The 20,742-nt window shown below is 42.0% G+C and overlaps 1 pseudogene; it reads right to left on the bottom strand.

Moving 5' to 3' along the window:
- Positions 1-259: 259 nt before the first annotated feature.
- LOC124546290 lies at positions 260-377 on the bottom strand (annotated as a pseudogene).
- Positions 378-20,742: the final 20,365 nt, after the last annotated feature.

The raw sequence follows: 20,742 nt of genomic DNA, 5'->3' as shown, positions 1-20,742 counted from the left end.
GGAGATAACGTTCTTCAGACTTTCGCCAAACCCAAACATTTCCATCGGATTGTCATAGCACTCCGTCTTCAGGCCACTATTGGCCCATCGGGACCATACGACCGCCGTGTCATCCTCAGCTGAGGATGCAGATAGGAGGGGCGTGTGGTCAGCACATCACTCTCCTGGTCGTTATGATGGCTGTCTGTGACCGGAGCCGATACTATTCGGTCGAGTGGCTCCCTAATTGGCAGCACGAAGCTGCGTGCACTCCGAAAAATGACAACAGCGCATGGCGGCCCGGATGGTCACCCATCCAAGTGCCGGCCACGCCCGACAGCGTTTAACTTCGGTGATCTGACGGGAACCGGTGTTTCCACTGTGGCAAGACCGTTGCCCTTGGACTGTCATAGGGTGTGGTGTAATTCGTCACTCCAAATCACGTGTTTCCAGTCATCCTCAAACCACTGGCGTCTCTCACTACACCACCTCCAGCATCACTTAGCATTGATTACAGACATGAAATGATCATATGGTATTGCTGGCCGGGAGGCCCCATTCGGGGAAGTTCGGCCGCCAATTGCGAGTATTATTTCAGTCGGCACCACATTGGACATCTCGCGTGCCGGTGATGAGGATGAAAGATGATGAGGACAGCACAACACCCAGTCCACGAGCGGAGATAATCTCCAAACCGGCCGGGAATCGAACCCGTGCCACGTAACTACTCAGCTAAGGAGGCGGACATGATTACAGAGAAGCGTGGTTTATGAGTAACTGCTGGACCACTGTACTCCATTCCTTTTAACTCCACTGAACAGTCATTTCGAAAGCTCGCGTGCAATTTGAAACTCACGAGTGATTCCTTCCGCTGATTTCATGCTATTTTCTACAATCGTGTTCCGCAATGATCGCCCACTCTGTCATTTAGTACATGAAATCTGTTTGGTCTTGGTTACGCTGTGGCCGTTCATTCGCGTTTCCACTTCACCGTCACATCACCAACAGTTGGCATGGGCAACTTTGGAAGGGACCCTCATAGATTTGTTGCTCAGGTGCCATCCAATGTCTTTCTAAATCAGTGCTCTCTCCTGACCGTCCCACTTTGTTGTTACTGTTACTCTACTAGCAACATTACTCCCCACCTATTTTTATACTGACAAGTCTGACTCTCGTGATATAAAATGGCCAGTTACGCGTTACGTAGGGATGCAAATTTTGTTAGACGGTGTAGAACGCTCCTCTCTTAACTCACTGGCCTTTGTCTTCAGCCTTTTAGCCTGCGCTGCTGTTGATGACTAGTTCACGTGCCCTATTCGTTGCTGCTTACGTATCGCATCGACGATCCAGGATGCAGTTTTCCACGAAGAGTGTAAATTAGACAACTCTGATGAATCTCGCAAGTGCCAACAAACACCCCTTAACTGTTATCTATCTGTTATTTTTAATCCAGTCATCCTACCGCATCCAGACAGATGTCAGTACTTCAATTTCGCACTATTACTCTCCTTTACGACGTTCACATAATGAAACCCATTTGTTTGAATTGGCTAGTTTGAATCCGTTGCTTTTTTTCATATTTTGTCGTCTGCTTTTTTCACATAGAACGTTAATACCCAGCAATTTTAATTCACGCTCCGTCACGTCTGTTACTAACACATTGATTAGTTGGATCATTTGCACATTGAGTATCAATCTGCAACATAATTATTTTTTCACATTCTTAATTTTACAAAATATTCTACATGCTTTTAGTTTATTTACATGTCCCTTCACAAGGACGCTGTCTGAAAGTAGATACTTCGATTTATTTTTTGTAGGTTCGAGTTAATGTGAGTGTCATTTTCACTCTGTTGATGACGTTTTACTATAATTTACGGTGCAACTGGAGCTGGAGATCAGAGTTTAACATCCTGTCGACGGCGACGGTCATTAGAGACGGAGTGGGAACAAGAATTGGGGAAGGATGGAGAAGGAAAGCGAGGAAAGCGCCATTTGTCTTGAGCGATTTAGGGAAATCACGGAAAACGTAAATTCAGGACTGTCGGACGCGGGTCTGATCCGTTGTCCTCCCGAAAGCGAGTCCAGTGTTCTAACCACAACGTTATCCCACTCGGTTGCATCTGCAGTTCATTACCAAAGGATCGATGTTCGTCCCGCAGTAAGATCATTATTTGTCTAATAGCATCTTTCAAGTGGAAGTGGGTAGCTGATATTAAAATGGCGGCGAGATGGTAAGGACACAAAGAAGTAATAGCTTCCTCTAAAAGGGACAGAAACAGTTAATTTCCACATGAATTCGTTAGTAAATTGCATGTCCGTCGTCAGCAACATACGTCGGAAATTTACAGAGTTACCTTCCTAACTAAAATGTACCGTTAATCACAGCCTCATTTTAAACAGCATACGAGACCATTCCTTAAATTCAAGATCACCCACTAGAAAGACAACTTCCACTTTGCCCGAATCATTTCCTCGCCTCAGCTTTAGCTTCCGATACCATACCATGTCGTGTGATTAGGGCCTCCGGTCGGGTAGACTGTTCGTCAGGTGCAAGTCTTTCTATTTGACGCCACTTCGGCGACTTGCACATCGATGGGGATGAAATGATGATGTTTAGGACAACACAACACCCAGCCCCGGGCGAAGAAAATCTCCGATCCAGACGGTAATCGAACTCGGGCCCTTAGGATTGACATTCTGTCTCGCTGACCACTCAGCTACCGGCGGCGGACAGCTTCTGATGGCCCAAGTGGTTTTAGCTATTCTAAACGTTCGTCTTCTACAGCTGATACTATAACTTCAATGAGAAGCAATAGCACATAATGTTTTCCGGTTTCCACGTCATTGGTCTCCCATAGATTAATGAACATTATTATTTATTTATTTAGCGTATGGCTAATACAGACATATCATGAAATTAAATTACATATACATATGTACATATTGACACACAAGAAACTTAAGTTTGTCTTTACAACCGAATATCCAGCCCTTCAATCCAGCGCACTGCATCTGGAGTTGCTACCAGGAAGTCCTCTTTGGCGCCGTGATAGGCTCCAATCCTGAATTCACAGACAATGTGGTGAACAGTCTGGTATGGAGCCCCGCAGTCACTGGCTGGATCAGGCAGCTTCTTCCACTTAAAGAGAGCATCCCTGCATCGGCCATGGCCGGTACGGATTCTGTTGAGAGTAGTCCAGGTCTTGCGTGGTAGGTCGAATCCATTTGGAAGTTTAGCACCTGAGAAAATGTTATGCAGGTGCACATCTGTCACTGCTTCCCACCGACCCTTCCATTCTTCAAGAGGTTTAAATCCTTAGCAACCATATCAGCAGCATCACAACAGAGTTGGATGGCGTGATTTCAGTCTCTTACGATTTAAAAGTGGCAGGTCGCTATGCAAGGGTAGGTTAGAATTCCTGGAGATCTTGTGGAATTCACTCATAAGGGCAGTACATCTGCGTAGATCAAGAGGCATTATACTGGTTAACAGTGGAAGCCAATAAACTGGAGTAGATCTGATTGCACCAGATATTATGTGCATTATCGTATTCAGCTAGGTATCAACAAGCCTTGTATGATGACTGTTCGTCCAAACAGGTGCACAATACTCAGTACACCAAGCCCAGAGCTGAAGATCGCAGGGTGGTTGCTGAAGATCCTCAGGTAGTTCCGCATAGCTTATGGAGGATGTTGTTTCGTCAACTTTTGAGCTAAGTTAAGAAGGTGTTGTTTGAAGCAAAGTGTACGATCCAAGATATTTTGGGTTCCAATGATGACGAAGAATTCTGCCTCTGAAACTTACTTCCAGTTTTACGTTCGCCAACCGGTAATTTAGATGGAAGCAACACACTTCTGTTTTACTCATACTGGGTTCGAGTCTCCAGATTTTGAAGTAATTATCTAATGCAGACAGGTCATTGACTAGATTCTCTTCTGTTGTCTTCATTTCTTGGTGTTTTACGGCTAGAGCCAGGTCATCGGCATGGCAGTATTTTCTGGACGAAGTGTCAGATAGATCAGATAGATATAGGTTGAACAGTAAGGGTGAGAGAACTGATCCTTGAGGCAATCCGATGTTCAGCTTCCTCTCCTTACTTATGTTGCTTTCAGTGATTACCTGGAACTTTCGATCACTTAGCATGCTATTAGTCGAGCCATTGTTCTGCAGGGTATGATGCGGAGAAAATTGTAGATAAGGCCTTCCCTCCACACAGTGTCGAAGGCGGCAGTTAGATCAACAAATGCCACAGATGTTTTGTGCTTCATTTGGTATCCTGACTCTATGAAGGATGTGAGAGACAATACTTGATCGCAGCAGCTACGCCCTGGTCTGAAGCCTGCCCGATCAACTGGAACGTTCTCTAGGATAGGGAGGTACCGTTGCTCAAGTCCGTGGGTTTAACCTTAAAATACCCTACACATGCCTCCTGGGTGGTGCTAATTGAGCAACAGTGATTACAGGCAGCCAGACTATCCATAGGATCTCCTGGCAATGACATATCAACTAAATAGCAGAAACAGTTCTTTTCAGAGCTCATTAACAAGAAACATGGGACCAACTATGAGACTCCTTCAACTGAATATCGAAAGCATTACCAGGGCAAAGTGTGACTACCTGTCAAATTTTTTTCTGGACAACAATATCGATGTTGTCGCCATTCAGGAAACTCGTGTTTCCAGCGAAGAAGTATTCTGAAGCCGAGGTCGAATTCCTGGATATTCTGCACTTAGTGTAACTTACCACGAGGTGTATGGAATTGCTACGTATGTCTGTAACAACATAAACGAAGCTTCACTCATTAATGAACACTTTAATGCCTTCACAAACGTTCTCAGAGCATCTTTTGTCTAGGACATGTAGTGTCCCTTTTGCAATATCCACCATTATCGAGGTGAAACATAAATATAAATGACTGTATGTGACTCAAAATGAATTGCAAACATCGATTTATCTGCGAAAGGTAATAACACTAACTGTAAAAAATATACAATATAGATCGATAAATGCAGAAAAGACATTATTTTTATTGTATGAGATTATAATGTGATTATCTTTGTAAGAGTATAAAATACAATGCAATGCTCATTCTTCTGTCTAGTCTGTTTTGTTCTGTTCGTTCTGGTGTTAGATGGAATACGGTACGCAAACTATTGTGCTGCGCTAGCACTTGTTTCTGTCGTAACGTAATTGCAAATATTTAATGGTGTAAACTGTGTCCTAGTAAGAATATATTAGTATAAAGTGATCTCCGTGTGTTATTTCAAGAACCTACGCCACATTTATCTTATGAAAAGAATATTTAATGAAAATTATTTAGCATGTTTCCAGCTGCTGCGGAGCGAATAACAGTGATCTCTGATTGTTAACAGTTAACCGCCAATACGCCGTACATTTAAAAATATTTTTTCACAGCACAATGTCTGATAGCCGGAGCGGAAGAAATTATGTTAAAATATTCATGAGATTAATTGAAGGAATCCAGTGAAATAATTTTATTAAAACTTGTCTATTTTCTGTGATAGTAATAATTTCTGAGCTGAGTGATACTACGCTATTGCATTTACAGTAATTTATAGGGAGCCTGGCGCTCGGTAAAACCAGATACAATACGTAATTGGCAACCTACGAAATTCATTATTTTTGCTTATTATATCTCTTTTGCATTTTTTGAAAGCTAAACGTAAGAACTAATTTCACTGAAAATCAGTAACAGATCACGATAAATCAAAGGACAAACAAATTTACTAGGAGAGTGTTTCCTCTAAATAAATAGTTACATTATTTTTTTAAGAGATATAGTAGACATCCTTTGCCTCCATCTATTCTTTTCCATGTGTCCTTATATATTCCATTACTTACAGAACGTCCTTTTATTCCTGCAACAGAGTGTGTATTTCTAGGTGTATTGTTGCCTGTGAAAAGCAAAGGTCTTGGGTTCGAGTCCCGGTTCGGTATGCAGTTTTAATCTGTCAGGAAGTTTCAACACCATTACTTTTTGTCTTTGTTCACATTGTAACGTGGCAAATTATTATCAGTTACCAGCTTCCATTGAAAGTATAGCTTGCCGTGGAGTCAGGAGGAGAGCATACTTTGGTTTCTCACAATGGCACAACTGACGCCGGCTACTGGGGCGAGCGAGCCGAATAATTGGCCAGCACTGCGTGCAATACGTTACATGTAGTCTCCATGAATCTGAAGGAATACTGTTAAATATTAATAGATCTTTTTCATACTTACTATGCCAAATTTTATGGGTAACAGTACCATACTGTTAAAATTTCAAATTAATAACTCCACTACTGAGCCATGCTCACTCCGAAGTATGCGTTTCCTTGAACTTGGCTGTCTATCTGTGTTAGGTTTCTGGTTGTTGTTGCGGTTATGCCGTGGTTGTTCCTCCTTCTACGTGTGGCAGCAGCGATGTGTATCGATATTTTCACTGTGTACCATATTTGGTCTTGTACATATAGTTCTCGGCTATGGGATGCGCGGGCAGTCGGTCGGTTGGTGCGGACCAGGGAGGATATCTCCGTGCGGCGCAGTCGGCTGGGTCCGCTGGCGGTCCTTGCGCCGTGTCGGAGAGTGTGTGGAGCTGTCCGATCGCTACGAGCTTCGTGGCTCACCGACCCAGGACGTCAAAGTTGAGTGGTATCTCAAGTACTCAAGCCACGTCCGTTCATGTTGTGTCGTTCGTTTCGGTGGTTCGCTGTTGGGGAGCTATTCCTGTGAGCAAACCAAGTGTTTATAGTGTTGAAATCGAGCCGCCGTGCGGTGGAATTAACTATATTGGTTCATTACAATTCAAGTGCACCAGCGGAATTTTCTGCCTTGTGGCCGTTAGTGTTCTGGTTACCTGCCCTGGCCACTGACGTAAATTCAGGGAATGAGTGGAGTTCACTATATTACCTTATTTCAAATTCAAATGTACCAGCGGAATTTTCAGCCTTATGGCCGCTGGTGTTCCGGTTACTTGCCCTGGCCACTAACATAATTTCGGGCAGTATCCTTTCCCCACCTTTTGTCACTGTCCAACACGGTGTTTAGTTTTGACAGCTTAATACATATTTCATCGTGGATAATCACGTCTGTAACAGTTTGGTCTTTGAGTTTTCATGTACCGATCGGTGGCTAGCAAGTCGTGACCGTCTCATAGTTGGGTTACCGACGGATCAAGTGTAGTTGAGCCCACCATCTCTCTAGCCTAAGAGAACGTAAATGTTTTGAGGGCAGACCCCCCCCCCCCCTGGAGGTGTCTGAGTGCCATTGTCTATACTGTCCTTTTCATGGGTGTTTAATGGTCTGTTGGAAATCATAGTCAATGCTTTAAAGAAAAAAATTAATGTGTTTTATGTAAATCAAGGGCCTTCAGCCCGTATAAGTAAGTTTGAATTCTGGTAAGTAGATATTTTGCTGAAAGTTACTATTGTTGTGCTATCTTTTCATTTAGTGCACTGTCAGCCACTTAAAACTTGCCGGTTTAAGGTATTAAGAATTTTTGGAAAATCAATTGTGGGCCTTTAGCTGCTTAAAACCTTATTCTTAAATTAAGTTATTGTCATTGTATTGCCTTTTCATTTAGTGTGCTTTCGGCCACTTAAAACTTAAAGGTTTAAGCTATTTTTTTGAATTTTTGGAAAATCGACTGTGGGCCTTCAGCCGCTTAAAACCTGATCCTTAAAATTTCCCCTTAAGCGAAAACATTGTGGCCTTCTGCCTTACAAGATTATGATAATATATTTTAAAATTTTGAAATTTAATTGTGGCCTTCACCCGTTGGTATTGCACCTTGTTTATGTTTGTTCTAGCCTTGAGGCTTTCAGCCTAGTTGTGATGTATACATATATATGTTTTAATTATTTTATTTGTAATTTTAACTGCGTATCTTCAGTCACTTGAAATTTATCTTATTGATTTTTAAGATTTCTTGTGTGAAGGCCTTCAGCTATGAAAGAATTGGATTTTGAAACTCGTAGTTGTAAAGGTGCGGCTATGTGCCGTTGTGGTTTAAATGTGTTATTAAATTACAATTTTGAAATGAAACTGACCGCCACCTTACTTGGCCCTTTCCACGATCCTAATCACCTGTTCTGCCCTGCAGGTTTAGCGGTCGTATCAACTACCTTCACAGATATAAATTTTTTACGTAATACACATTAAACTGTGCTGGCATTGTGAAACGGAGTTAGGGACTATAATGTATTCATTTAAAATAGCACTAACTGAAAGTACAACCAAGAGGATAGGTTCCCATAATTTAATTCTCAGGAATTTTCTTTAGTTTTATTACTACAGATTTATGACGTAAGTGAAAGTACTTTGGAAAATTATTATTTCATTGTGATTTAGTTGTGTGTTTCTTGGAGAGACTGAGAAAGTGAGTGGAGGACGTACATAACGTGATAACGTGATATTTTATTAAAACTATGTAAATGTATGCTTGAAAAGTTGTTGTGCAATTGGTGAAATTGGGATGTACGTCCGAGTGAGCTTGATTTTGTAAAAAGCCACCAACAGGGGCGTTGACTAATAAATTTATCAGTAATTTATTTTGTGGAAAGGAATAGTATTTTGTTTTTATTAAATTTTATGATTGGCTGACATTAGAAATACCGCGAGTATAGAAGTGCTCGAGACGATCTGATTGGCTGCCTAACATACTATCCAATAGGAATTCTGCATTTCCCACGCGTCTGAGCAGGACTTTGTCTCTCAGATCTACGAGTCGAAATAGGCGCTCGGGAGCCATCTTCTGGTAAACACTTATGTTAAACCGCGATGATTAAATTTGTACTAAAATGAAGAAATTCTTGAATTTGATCGGTTCTCATTTTGTATACGAAATGCGATTACAATATTGGGTGTCTTGCGAAAGTACGAGTTTTGTGAGTGGTTTATTTTATGTGATACTCGCGTGTGAACCTATCGTGTCGTATATAAACTGATGCGCCAAAGAAACTGGTACAGGTATGCGTATTCAAATACAGAGGAATCGAAGGCCCACTCGTGTATCCTTGATGCCTGCACGGACAGAAAGCTTTACGCCTCGCCTGGGACCGTTAATGCCGACATTGGACAGTTGATGGCTGGAAAAACGTTGCTGGTCAGACGAGTCTCGTTTCAAATTGTACTGAACAGATGGACGTGTACGGGTATGGATACAACCTCATGAATCCATGGACCCTACTTGTCAGCAGGGGACTGTTCAAACTGGCAGAGGTTCTGTAATGGTGCAGGCCATGTGCAGTTGGAGCGATATGGGACCCATGATACGTCTAGATACGACTCTGACGGGAGACACGTACGTAATCATCCTGTCTGATCACTCGCATCCATTCATCTCCGCTGTGCATTCCGACAGACTTGGGCAATTCCATCAGGACACTGCGAGACCCCACTTCCAGAATTGCTACAGCGCGGCTTCAGGAACACTCTTCTGAGTTTAAAGACTTCCGCTGGCCGCCATATCTGGGATGCCTTGCAACATGCTGTTCAGAAGAGATCTCCACCCGCTCGTACTCTTACGGATTTATGAACAGCCTTGCAGGATTCAGGGTGTCAGTTCCCTCCAGCACTACTTCAAACATTAGTCGAGTCCGTGCCACGTCGTACTGCGGCACTTCTGCCTGCTCGCGGGGGACCTACACGATGATAGGCAGATATACCTGTTACTTTGGCTCTTCAGTGTGAATTCCACGTGGCGTGTTTCGTGCGAGACATTACGGCGAGCACTTCTTTACAAGAACACTATTGAACAACTTAATGTGTTAACTAGCAATTGGTCGTGGATCAGTGACTGTTTAGGGCGTTCGACATTTCGGATCGGACTAAATATCTCCTGGTTGCTTTCGAGTGTGAAGTTGTAACAGAGACAGTCAATAACATTGATGTTGAGATATTAAGCACGGTTCCGAGAGCCATTTTCAGTCTTTTAAGGACAGTAAATTAACTTAAATGAAATTCTAGTCATTTTTTCAGACAAGTCATGCAAGAATCCTGAACTTTCGATAGTCTAATTGTCAGTTACTGCCCGTGGATTGGAGTGATCGATCTTTGCATGGGAGGGGTTTAGTCGAATTTTCGTCAACGTTGCTTTTGTCGGCTACACCAATATTTATCATCGCAGAGTAAAGGGTGAGACAACCTGAAACCTGTCCAGGTTGGTGGACTGGCTGTTTAATGGATAGTGAGAGAGCAACTCTCCCCGTCGCATCATGGCTCTAAAACTGGCTGCTTTTTCTCGCTGATCTTCTCAAACGTTCATCTAAGCACCCTAACGATTTAATGTTGATCCTTTTGTTTTCTTATTTCACCGATAAACTGCAACATCTCTTTTGTTACAGTTGAATTTTTGCCGACATTCTTCTTAGTAGTTCTTCTATTTTATTTTTTTTTACTGTCTCCTTCTCCAACCCAATGTCGCAATTTTAATCTATATAGAATTGGAACTTCCTGGCAGATTAAAACGGTGTGCCGGACCGAGACTCGAATTCGGGACCTCCCGAGTTAGAGTCTCGATCCGGCACACCGTTTTAATCTGCCAGGAAGTTTCATATCAGCGCACACTCCGCTGTAGAGTGAAAATTTCATTCTATATAGAATTGCTTTGGACGAAAGTCATGTGTCATACACTCATATCATGACTCGCAACAACTGAAAAGTAATTGGAACTGAAGTGGAAGTATTCGACCGTTATAGTAAAAATGCACTTCTTTCAATTGAAGAGAGGATATTCTCAATACAAACACGTGTAGAACCAATTGTATAAAATGCCTAACATTATAAATAGAAACAACATATTGCAGACTTGCGAGATTTCCAGAATCGAATGTGTGAGATCCAATTTCAAGGGAAACTAAATAAGTGGCGAAATCAGAGAAAAAGGTGGTTTATAAAGTTTCGCGTATTCAATGGGCTAATGAACACCGAAGCCGGACAGTATCTGTCTTGGATATGCGTGGTTTTGTTCCCATGAGTCTCCAATTTACCTCTTTAAAAATGATGCAAGACGTTAAGTGCACTTGTGGTCCAATAAGGCATGTTTGCAGAAAGTAGTTCAGACCAGAGTTGCCCTGTGATGTTTTGAGGGTATTTTCCGTACCACGGACAAAACCACGGTATTCTACATTCTACACTACTTGGCAACTGCTATTGAACAGAGACATTGCTGGACAGGTATAATCACAGGCAATGATGGACGACATGAAACACAATATGTACGTAACAGAGACGGGTTGGTATATTTAGAAAGAAAAGTGGTACAGTTTCACCACATGGGAAAGCAAGATAATAGACATAAATAACATTCACGTTTGGCACAGGCCAGATTCCCAACATAAAAGTCTGTATTGGACACACAGTAAGGAATAAGCTCTCCTCATGAACTAATGCACATTTTGCACCTGTTATTCATGGGAGTCCTTGGGAGATATTGTTTCATCCCTCTTTCGTGACGGTTTTCAGTTTTTGCACGTTTCGGGAAGCGGGTGTTCGTTGAGAACCATGTCTGCCAAGAGCATTCCAGGCGTGCCTTTAGAGTTTAGTTCTGGGGAGTATGCAGGCAATTTCATAAGCTCAATATCTTCACTTTCCAGTATGTTCGAGATCTCAGCGGTCTTGTGTGAGCTGGCATTGTTGTCCATAAAGAGAAAGTCGAGACCTACCGAACCTCGGAGACGGATATGATCCGTAATTAACTCCCTGCAGTACCTTTGTTCTCTAACGGTCCTCGAACAGATATATAGAGTGGTTTTCGGCCATTGTGGATAATGCACGCCCACACTATAACGCCTAGGCCGTACCGATGGCATTCATGAACGTATTCCCTACCTCTCCACGCCAACTGGTGCCCGGAATCACTTGCCACAGCGAAGTGGGACTCGTCGGAGAAGACGCTTTGGACCACTATTGTTGACCCAACCAACATGTTCCCTACACACACGAACACTTTCTCGGCGATGGCATGGTTGAAAGTCGGATGTATTTACCGGGATTCCGAGACAGACCAGCCTGATTTAATCGTTGCGAAATAGTTCTGGTAGAGACACGTGTAGTGGTAGCGGATGCGACATCTGCAGCGATCTGCCTAGGTTGGCTGATTTGGGGGAGGCGACCAAACAACTAGGTCATCAGTCCCGACCTGCCTAGAAGGGAGATGTCTGTTCCTTTCTGCCACTAGGACTACGTGTCGATCCTGTCTCAGTACGGTGGTCCGTGCAAGGGCGCCGACTTTCCGAAACTTCTGGGGGTGTATATCAATGACGGAATGTAATATATGTTTTGTGCGGAGTCTTGGTATGATTACCTTTCATTTATAATATTTCATGAACACTGCCTGTATCGTAAAGGTCTGTGCTGTGATAAAGTAAAATATGCCGGTACTATAAGCATACGTTGAGAATGCCTAACTCAGTTGGTAACACAATTGACTAAAAAGTAATAGAAATGGTGTTCAGATGTACTTGGACGAATCCATAGACCCAGAGGCGTAAAGTATGCGATACGGGCCCACCTGCAAAAATAAAACTCCTGACTCCTAACAAAATGTATAACATATCATTAACTAACGTAACTTTGATTACAGCAGGTAGAAATAGAAATTTGAGTGTGTTGTAAAAATCCCGTGTAATATAATTAAAGAGATCATTCGTTTACTATTTTTAAAGTATTAAACAAAAATTATTAATACCCATAAATGTTACTAAAATTACATTAATTATAGTGATTGACAGTCAATATCATAAAGCATAAGCCTATAGTACTTATAAAACCTCATTGCACTTCTAGTGAAATTGGATCATGCGGCCTCCTTTCTGTGATGTAAGGCATTGTTTATTTCACCAGCATCAATAAATCAATTTGGATAATGTGGAGGGTGAGTTCAGTAACTTTGTCTTGGGTCAGAGAATTCTACAGATACACCATTATCAGTGTGAGCTTAAGAAACAAGTGTTCTGTAGAAGAATCAGAAATAGGAAAAGTTAAAATCAGCTAAAATTTTGTGCATTAATCTGGAACGCCCCAGCTACGATTTAATTCTCAATTACTAATAAATGCCACAGCTACGATTGAATTGTGTTACTAATACACTGCTGTCCAAAATTAAAACAACAAACCGCGATTTCCCCGTCCTATGCCTAATTCACGATATAATAACAAAAACTATCAACAGATATACGCATCATAGTGTTCTGCACGAAAGACGTTCCGGTCAAAGGACAACTGCGCTAACGATGACGTCAGGGCACCTGTCAAACGGGGTGGTGTTTGCCGGGTAGACCCACATCCATAGTCAAATTGCTCTGAGTACTATGGGACTTAACATCTGAGGTCATCAGTCCCCTAGAACTTAGAACTACTTAAACCTAACTAACCTAAGGACAGCACACAACACCCAGCCATCACGAGGCAGAGAAAATCCCTGACCCCGCCGGGAATCGAACCCGGGAACCCGGGCGTGGGAAGCGAGAACGCTACCGCACGACCACGAAATGCGGGCCATCCATAGTCGCTGTGTACGCAGCCACAGACGGTGCAGTAGAGCAGAGAGAAGACGCCTACAAGACTCTGTGCGAGGGAGGGCCGTAGAAAGTTTAGGATCAGGTCGGAAACTGATGTGGCCTAATGGCTTAACGCGAATCGTTCTGTTGTTTCTCGGACGTGCCGACAGTTTATAGAGGGCGAAACTGTACCCCAAGTCCAGCCAGGGCCGACCATGTGTGAGACATCGGAAAGAGATGACCGTTATTTGGCTGTAATGTCACGACAGTACCGCCTCAGTACTGCACGGTACCTGGCATCTGACCTCGCAGCATCCATTGGACGTGTTGTATCGAGGCGAACGGCGTGCAGAAGGCGGCAGCAGATTGGCCTTAACTGCCGGAAACCAGCTGTATGTTTACCTCCGACGCGTCTTCATAAAAGGGAACGTCCAGAGTGGAGTCGTCAACAAGCCGCCTGGGCGGTCGAACAGTGGGACAGTGCCCTTTTCGCAGGTGAGTCCCGACTTGGTCTGGAAAGTGATTCTCGACGGCTTCGCATCTGGAGGGAACGTGGAGAACAATTTCTGGACTCAAACATTGCGGAAAGAGACCGACGTGGAGGAGGATCCCTAATAGTATATGCAGGGATTTTGTTGATCTCTCGAATACCTTCATGAAATTATACGGGTGAATCGACAAGGTTTAACTGGTGTCAGGTAGCGTGACGAGATCTTGGAACCTCATGTGAGGTTGTTGCGAAGTGCTGCTTCCCCATCTGAATCCCATACAGCGTTGCATCATATGAGTATCCACCAACTACTTCGCAAGACTTGCGAGCAACTCTGCAAGAAGAATAGGCGTAATTGCCTCAACATGAGGTTGACGACATCATTCAGAGCATACCCCGTCGTTGTCAGGCATGTACTGCTTCCAGAGGTGGTCACACCCCATACTGAGTACTTTAACCAATTGTCAGAATGTGTGTGCAAATCCGTTAAGTTGGAAAAAAACGAAGGACATGGGTGTCTACTGTTACGCATGTTGCAGTTATTTACGTTCTGTATTCTTTACATTGTTTCTACTTTATTATCACCAGTTTATAGTGTTTTGTGGCAAAATAAAAGCAACCTTGCAAAATTTCCGTTTGTTGATTTAATTTTGGACACCAGTGTAGTTTTTTTAAGCAATTACCGAGGTCAACGAAGGTATTTCTTTTTTCAGAGCTTCTTTGGCCTGGATATTTACTGGACAAATCCTCCTCATATTGAGTTTGAAGAATTACTACCGCATTATAGACCTTTTCCGGAAGCAGAATTTATAAATTCTGTGAAAATAATTTTGAAGAAATTGTTAACATTATGCATACCCTCAAATTTGCTCTTTTACTTGGCTACAATGATGTTCAAACAGCCACTGACAAAGATGTAGCCTATCAAATTCCTTCTTAAAAATTGTGTCGATAGCAATATAAATTATCAGGTGCATCTGAAAAAGAGAACACGCTTTTTACGATTGCATAATTTGCGATGCTCAATTGCATAGTTTGACTGCAGCGCTACCTGAAAAATGAATGCACATTTTTCAAATTGGTGTTTCAAAACAACAGCTTCTTCTCTTTCTTCCCTTTAGATGTCAATAGGATGTTTTAGGTGCCTTAAGTAGCCTAATAGACTAAGCATAATGAAGGGCTTTTACAGACTGGTGTCTCGAAGACGAACTTGTTTGGCCAAGCTTTTTTAAGGTGCAAGACGATACCCAAAGTTCTCATCTTTTGATTCTATGACTGTCGAAAAGATACAACGTTTCTACTGGGTCGTAAAATGAGCTGACTTTTTGTGTTCCACGTGTAGCATCAAGTTCTAGACTTAAAATGTACATTGCACAATGCACATATGTTCTAGTCTTTTATCTTTGTTGATTTCTCGTTCTGGTAGAATGTGTGTATACCTGACGTATTGGGACAATCGTCATAATCCCGAGTACAGTATTTAGTTAAAAAGTCCTTTTCATCTAATGCACTTAGTATTTCCTTTACTTTTCTTAATGCACTTTGGTCTTTTCTTTCACAAAAACTTCAAAATCTTTCACTTATCTTCAAGTCACAAGGCTTTTCACTGTAACATATCTAAATATAAACCTCTTTTTGTAATGTCCTATGTTGCATGTGTAATAACAGAGAATAACGAGGCAGCGCTTATGTCATTGATAATTTCTTTTTCAACTGGTCGGGATAGGACACCTTGAACTGAAGGGCTAAGGTAAGTCTGCGTATAGGCTTATTTTGATTTATTTACAACTTCGCGTAATACCCGATTGTACTTTGCGAGAAACTTCATGGTTGCTAAGAAGTTCCCACTGTTTGATTTCCCTATTTTCTCCCCATGTCGCTGAAAAGCTATATTATTAGATTCCAGTGTTAACGACATATTCACAATATGCTCAAGCACCTATTTTCGTATGTTCTCACATTTCCTCAGTTATGAATACATACCGGCGTCAACGGTGTTTTTCTTACGCCACGAACTAAATACAAAGCATGGCTTCGGACGTGTGTATAGTTTCGTGTCACATTATAATTCTGGTTAGCCACCTCCTATCTCGAATCACTACCTTCCAAGCTGAAGAATTTTGTCAAATATAGAACTGTTTAGTTCCGTCATTTACCTTTAACTGATACTCAACGAGGTCATTTAAACAGTCTGCAATACTAACAGGCCTAATTACATTTACGGAGATTTTGCTACCATCTTCTTATTCTTCTTGATAATTGCTGTTATTGCTTTTCACTTCAGAACAGCACTCACTTGTGACACTGAAAAGTTCTGTAACCGTTGTGCTAAACCGATTGCACTGCCCGTTACTGCACCATTGCCTCTTATTGGGTAATTGACAGTGTTGCCGAATGAAGATATGACAAAAGTTAAATGTTCAGAAACATGTGCATTATAAAGTCTTGGGTACACTAAGGATCGAGAATGGATAATTTTCTGCCTCAATGCGGTATTTTGGCATATATTTTCATTGTTGTCGTTATTTTGTAATAATAAGTCTGCACTCCACCTTCGTGAGGTCCGAGGAACCTGCTGCAATCAAAGTGGCACGAGGGACAGCAAGGACAAGCATTGTTTACATACTCTGTGCTAAACTCAATTTAACGTTGACAGGTTCTACGAAACCGTGCTCATCTGGCCATTTCATGCGTTCGACTTTTCTGTTTACCGTTTACATATTTCTTTGTTTATATTTGTATATAATTCAATATTTTATTTTATTTTAATTCTTAATAAAATAACAATAATCTTTTACTTTCTGCGGGCCGCTAAAGTACAAGGGCGGCCAGCATTGCAGGCCCTAAAATTACACCCCTGCACATGCCGTGCGTTTCCGGGGTCTGCTCCGTCTGAAATGCGAACCGGGGGCAACCCTTGGCCCACAAGGACTGTCGCGCTTGTGGGTTTGGATTATAAGTTACTGTAAAGAATATTCTTAAGATTAATAGATTCATTCTGTTTGAAATTATTTGTCTTTTTTCAATTTTGCATCAGGTACTGTATATTTTAAACAACTCACATGCACAGTGATTGGAAGAAGCAACGATGTTATCAACAAGTTACTAAAAGAAAACACTTCGATACCAATTAAAGTGAAAAAAATTTTCTTAAATCAGATAGTTTTAGTTTAGTAATAAAGAACTATGCAAAATTTACAGAACTACAAAATAACTCACTTTATGTACCAAATAATAATCATGACATATTAACTTTCAGTACAAAGCGCTTTCCTTCTTAGGTAATTTGCACCTATGAATTTGTTTGCAATTTTGAGAATTTCAATACTTTTGGTCATTTCTGTATGAATAAGCAACACTGCCAAATCATCCAATCTTTTTTGTGTTAGTGTTGACCGCAAAAACGTTTTCAATCGTCTAACTGTAAAAACGACCGTTCAGAGGTACAAGAAGTAACAGGCATAATAAAAATCATCTGAACAAACTTGACAAATTCTGAGAGCATTTCACGCACGGGACCAATGTTTTCTATACTTAAAATATTTGTTATATCTGACAAGTTGACCACTTCCACTTTCTTCGTTCTGCACACATCTATAAGCATCTCTTATGCAGTGTTAGCTTGTCTGCCCCATAGAACTGCAGAATTCGATCAGTACCAATTTGATCGATAACAAAAGCTTCAAGTTGTGAAATAAGTTCCAGAACCATTGAGTCAAATCTACGGTTTAGCGAATCTAAAGCCACATAAATTACTTCAAAAAATATTTATCTGCACCTTTCCTCCGGCGTTTGATAACTACATTCTGCGATCAAAAGTATCCCGACACCACAAAAACATAGGCTTTTCATACTAGGTGCATTTTGCTGCCATCTACTGCCAGGTACTCCATACCAGCAACCTCAGTAGTCATTCGACATCGTGAGAGAGCAGAATGGGGCGCTCCGCGGAACTCAAGGACTTCGAACGTGGTCTGATGACTGGGAGTCAGTTGTGTCATAGGTCTGTACGCGAGATTTCCACTCTCCTAAACATCCCTAGGTCTACTGTTTCCGCTGTGATAGTGAAGTGGAAACGTGAAGGGACCCGTGCAGCACAAAAGCCCACAGGCTCGACTGACAGAGATCGCCGACAGTTGAGGAGGCTCGTAATGTGTAATAGGCAGACATCTATCCAGACCATCATACAGGAATTCCAAACTGCATCAGGATCCCCTACATGTACTATGAAAGTTACGCGGGAGGTGAGAAGACTTGGATTTCATGGTCGAGCAGCTGCTCATAAGCCCCACATTACGTCGGTAAATGCCAAACGACGCCTCGCTTGGTGTAACGAGCGTAAACATTGGACGATTGAACAGTGGAAAAACGTTGTGTGAAATGACGAATCACGGTACACAATGTGGCGATCCGATGGCAGGGCGTGGGTTTGGCGAATGCCCGGTGTACGTCGTCTGCCAGAGTTTGTAGTGCCCTAAAATTCGGAGGCGGTGGTGTTAACGTGGGGTCGTGTTTCTCATGGACAGCTCTTGCACCCATTGTTGTTTTGCGTGGCACTATCACAGCACAGGCCTACATTGATGTTTAAAGGCTCTTCTTGCTTCCCACCGTTGAAGAGAAATTCGAGGATGGCGATTGCATCTTTCAACACGATCGAGCACCTGTTCATAATGCACGGCTTGTGGTACAGTGGTTACACAATAATAGCATCCCTGTAATGGACTGGCCTGCACAGAGTCCTGACCTGAAACCTACAGAACATCTGTGGGATGTTTTGGAACGCCGACTGCGTGCCAGGCCTCACTGACCGTCATCGATACCTTTTCTCAGTGCAGCACTCCGTGAAGAATGAGCTGCCATTCCCCAAGAAACCTTCAAACACCTGATTGAACGTATACCTAGCTGTCATCAAGGCTGAGGCTGAGTCAGCACCATACTGAATTCCAGCGTTACCAATGAAAGGTTCCATCAACTTGTAACTCATTTTCAGCCAAGTGTGCGGATACTTTTGATCACATAGTGTATGAGGATCATTACCTTTGTTGTAGCGTTTGGGAATTTTCCTTTTTCTAGGCAAATCTGTGTTATCAAAGTTCCTTCGCTTTTCTGATGGTTTCATTCTCCTTTGTAGAGCTAAACTTGCAGACAAAGTTTCCACCAATGTTTTGATTTCTCAGTATGACAGTGATTTCTTCTGAGAAGAGGGACAATGTTGCTCAACCTTGCCGAAAGCTTAAATTAACATTTTCTGATTTGAAAAATATCCACAAGCCTTCTACACCGAGTTCACTTTTTTCTTCTGACAAATCTTCCAATAATTTCAAGAAAACGTCATAATTACTTTTCAACGATTTTAGTGATTGTAAGCTGACACACCACCTCGTAGGGCAGAAACGTCGCGAAGTCAGTTTGTGAACGTTTTTTACAACACCATCTTCTTGTAGCGTTTGAAACACCGCTAGCGTCTTTGGCGAATCATAACATTGACCGGAATAGTATTTTACATCGAGGGATAAATGTCTTATGACATCCTGGACGACTTTAAACAATGTACTAGGAATTGTTGAAGCTACTTCATAGAAGCCCATAAAAACTTCTTCAACCTGAAAACTTTTATCGACGTATCTGAAATATATGAATAATTGTTCCTTCACTGATATGTCAGAGGTCTCATCTACAATCAGAGTAAATATAGTGCCTCCTTAATAGATTTCACAATGTTTTACGTACATCGCTGGACAATAACAACACAATTTCATTCAATATACCGTGAGAAACCCACTTATATAAAGTTCACTGGAGCAAAGATGTCAAGTCAGGAGCGTCTTCTGCGCTAAGCAACAGCAACTGATGAATATTTTGTGCTTCACCATTCCTTCCTGATTTGAAAACTGGAGGGACGTTATTATCTTTAAAATCTCCTTGCGTGCAGTTTTGATATCTTCTAATATGTGTGTTGAGATAAGGGATGGCACATTGGTACTTTGTTTCATAGTTACCAGAGCAGTCACGAACGAGTTGTGAAGTGTACGTTTTTCATGAACTCTGAAACGTTCAATAGCCTTTTGCCACTGGGGAAATCCATTTCGAACAAATGCATTACACGAATCCCTGTCGGCAAAAGTAGCAGTTGTTGACAGGAGCACTGTACTGGAATCAAAAGCGTTTTTACACACTGCAGAACACTTTGTTCAATTCTTTGTTGTAATAAATCCATGGAAAAGCGTTTTTCCATCCTTCATAGTACGAACTGCTTGCCGGTTTCTTTACACTTCATGCTGATGTACTACTGCTTGCCGGTTTCTTTACACTTCATGCTGATGTACTACAGGACCCACCAGAAGACACATTCTCGGGTTCCTTATTTTTTGGCTGAACATGCTTTTCACTATTTTCAGTGTGATGATGACGACAAACGTATCATGCATTTATCCATAGCGACTAGGAAACTGTTCGAAGTCGAAAGTACGAAGGTTGCTCAGAAAGTAACGCGCCGCATTTTTTTCTTCAACAATTCTTTATTGAACATAATGAGAATTACACACACGAAAGAATCATGTTTTATCTGCACGCCCTATTTTCCCACGTAATCCCTATCCTGTTCTATGGCTTTCCTCCAGCGCGAAACAAGGGCGTGTGTGCCCCGTCGGTACCAATCCTGGTCCTGGTGGCGGAGCCAGTGCTTCACTGTGTGAATCACCTCCTCATCGTCCTCAAAATGTCGTCCGCGAGTGGCATCCATCCTTTAATGGCCCAAACAAGTGGAAGTC

Source organism: Schistocerca americana, chromosome 8 (assembly GCF_021461395.2).
Source record: "Schistocerca americana isolate TAMUIC-IGC-003095 chromosome 8, iqSchAmer2.1, whole genome shotgun sequence".
NCBI classification, from domain to species: domain Eukaryota; kingdom Metazoa; phylum Arthropoda; class Insecta; order Orthoptera; family Acrididae; genus Schistocerca; species Schistocerca americana.
This window is presented reverse-complemented; position numbering and strand designations above follow the sequence as displayed.